At 29.1% G+C, this 3638-nt stretch overlaps 1 protein-coding gene across 1 annotated transcript in view; it reads left to right on the top strand.

The window, feature by feature from the left end:
* The first annotated feature begins 3536 nt into the window (after window positions 1–3536).
* The window catches only part of LOC125039672 (suppressor APC domain-containing protein 2-like), an 8747-nt gene continuing 8645 nt past the window's right edge, over window positions 3537–3638 (top strand). Inside the window, exon 1 of the mRNA XM_047633859.1 lies at window positions 3537–3628. The gene's annotated coding sequence lies outside the window, so the exon portion shown is untranslated. The remainder of the gene's footprint in view (window positions 3629–3638) is intronic.

The following is a 3638-nucleotide window of genomic DNA, read 5'->3' as shown; positions in this document are numbered from 1 at the left end:
TATTATGTATACATATATTATGTATATATATATTATGTATAATATATTATGTATGTATATATTATTATATATATATTTGTATATATATATTATGTATATATATATATTATGATATATATATTATGTAATATATATATATTATTATAATATATTTGTATATATATATTATGTATATATATATTATGGTATATATATATTATGCATATATATATATTATGTATATATATTATTATGTATATATATATTTGTATATATATATTAGTATATATATTATGTAATATATATTATTATATATATTATGTATATATATATTATGTATATACATTATGTGTATATATATTATGTATTTATATATTATGTATATACATTATGTATATATATTATGTATATATATATTATGTATATATATTATGTATATATGTATATTTCTGTATATATATTATGTATATTTATGTATATATATGTATATTTATGTATATTTATGTATATTTATGTATATTTATGTATATTTATGTATATTTATGTATATTTATGTATATGTATGTATATTTATGTATATTTATGTATATTTATGTATATTTATGTATATATATATGTATAGTTGTATATATATGTATATTTATGTATATGTATGTATATTTATGTATATAAATATATATACATTGTAAAAAAAATCATCTACATCAGATACTTAAGCAACTTTGATCTTCATCCCCCGAAACACTCATGGGAGGAGAAAAAACAATAGAAGCCAGTTACTACGATGCCTCAACTAATTTTGTTACATGGGCAGTTTGGGACGTTCCAGTTCGGAATAACGGGGTGTAAAGACAGGCGTTAGGCTATTTGTCAGATTAGATGGTTATCAAGCCCTTTGTTTACCTGTGAACGGAGATACGAACGCTCCCTCCAGCTGAGCCCGTGACGCCATTAAGGATTTAAACCTGTTATAAGAATCCATAGCGTAATAATTAAGGTTGTTCGTCTGTCATATAAAGAGTTGGGTTTATAACACTTACGATCGTCTTCATACAGTGATGATTACCGCTGCAACACGTCTACTATCACGATAAAAAAAAACATATGTGTAGTATGAAATGGTTATATAGATGAACTTATTGTATGTAAATTTGATATTACATTATTGCATTAATTTTGAATTGGATTTTCAGTGTTTTTAAAATACTGTTTGTTCATCGTTGTAGCTGTATCTCTCTTATGACATTTCTATTCTGAGTTTTGATTAAAGTAACGAGGCATCCATATGGCATCCCTGTTTTGATGTATTGTCTCACTATTACTAAATCGCTCTTACACTGACTTCCATGTTCGTAATACATTTTTATGGTTCTATACTCTCGCCAATATTGTGATTCTGTACATGGTTCTTTTTAAACTGATATAATGGACTGTATGATAATCAGATAAATATGATATACATGCATACACACTTCTGCGAGCACACCACACGTTCACACGTGTGTGTGTTTATACGAATGCATGTATTACTGTTTAGATAATTAGACTGAAGGTTTCATGGAATCGTTATTTTGAAAACATTTTGCCGATTACCCACGCGTACCTTTTCTGGCGACATAAAGACCATAACGAAGGCCCTGATCACAACAATAATCAAGAATCCTCAGAAAATAAAATGTGTAACAAGCCACTGCCTTCGCACCCTTGTAATAGGCTGAGGTGCTACCACCCCTGTCTTGAGGTATTGTCTCACTAATGAGCTCCCGTGACCCCATGACCTCTGATTGACCTGACCTGTCTGTCAGAGCAACTGTCACATCCTAACCCTTGTTCCTCAGGTCTCCGTGACAAGTGGTACTGTCTCTAGTGAAAAATAACGGCATATTTGCTGAGATTTATGGATTTATACATAACCTGATGGATCGTTCGATTCAAGTCTGATAGATTATAAATTACAGTGGTGATAAGAAATGTAAACTGCTGACAGATCTTTAATGAATTAACTGTTATATTGTAAACATCATTGTGATGATTCAAAAGGATTATAACGTAATTGTAGGATTCCTCATTCGTGGGAACAATAATGAAAAATGTATGTATTTTCTGTATTGTAACCTCTCTTTACATGATAGGTCCTTAAATGTGTTATATAAAATTGTGTTGCTGACATATTTTTTTTATTATACGTTGAGTACAAGAATAGTTTCAAGCAGTAAAATTTTCATGAATTATGCTTCACGTTACCATACCGAAACTAAAGGAATTTCAATGTCGGGTTAAATAATGATCTTGTTCCCGCTTATCTGAAAGCAAACCTATTTCTATTTACGCGTGCATATGCTATTCAGAAACTCATATTATTAGATTTCTGGAACGTAATATATCTATATCTACACGGAAATGGAGACGTAAACCAGATTTCCATACTGGTTGAAAAGTAGAAATACCTGATATTCAAGTTATCACCTCTATTGTCTAGTTTCCAGACCGATTTGTGACCCTCACACACACACACATCTATTTATACACATATATGAATATATATATATAAATATATATATAAATATATATATATATAAATATATATATATAAATATATATGTATATATAAATATATATATATATATGTATATACACATACGTGTGTGTGTATATAAGTATATATACATATTTATGTCCGTGTATATATATTTATATATGAATATATACATATAACTATATCTCTCTATTTATCTATCTGTCTATATGTTATATGTATCAATCATGTGTATATATGTATATGTGTATACATATATATATATATACATTTAGATACACACACATATATGTATGTGTGTATATATATATATATATATATATATATATATATATTTATATATATAGAAATATATATATAGAAATATATCTATATATATATATATATATATATATATATATATATATTGTGTGTGTGTGTGTGTGCGTGTGTGTAAATTATGCATTATCTATGTATTCAGGTAGGCCTAGGTTTGTGTTATGTTGTATATAAACGTTACTGTAGCTTCTTCAACATCGTTTTCCTTTTAAATTAAACGTCTATGTGTGTTTACAGAATACTTGGTAAAGTGCGTGATTTTCGTATTATACCCTTTTCAGTCTACATAGTCTTGCGTATCTGTGGGCTTCTCTTTCGAACTATAAAGAGAGAAAAAAATATGGGAATCCAGTCGCGCACAGGAAATACCTAAGCGTTGCTTTGCCCTCCTTCTATGGTAAATTTATTTTCACGTGAACAATACAGTCTGGTCAGTATATATTGTCTCCTCTAGTGAGCTAAGCCGCATATCCAATGTCGTATGCCGTAATTATTGAGGAAGAGAAAAAAGGCGTAACTATACCTATAGCAGCAGTTTTTAACAATAACAGCAGTTTTTATGTTCATTCAGAACACCTGTAATTTAATTCATCGAAGAAAACGGGAAGCGCTTATGACGTCATATGCATACCCTACGGTTATTGGTGGAAGATAATGACGTCATACACATCCTCCTCTCTCATTGGCTGACCCGCATTTCAACTTTTGTTTACACCTTGCACACGGGGAGCAGGTGCACGCTGACACCATGTGAAGTTAATTAACACCTTTTCCGTATTTTCTGAACATTTTTAGGTGAGTCAGT

Source organism: Penaeus chinensis, chromosome 27 (assembly GCF_019202785.1).
Source record: "Penaeus chinensis breed Huanghai No. 1 chromosome 27, ASM1920278v2, whole genome shotgun sequence".
Taxonomy (NCBI): Eukaryota; Metazoa; Arthropoda; class Malacostraca; order Decapoda; family Penaeidae; genus Penaeus; species Penaeus chinensis.
Note: the sequence above shows the minus strand (reverse complement) of the source record. Positions and strands in the feature narration are given on the sequence as shown.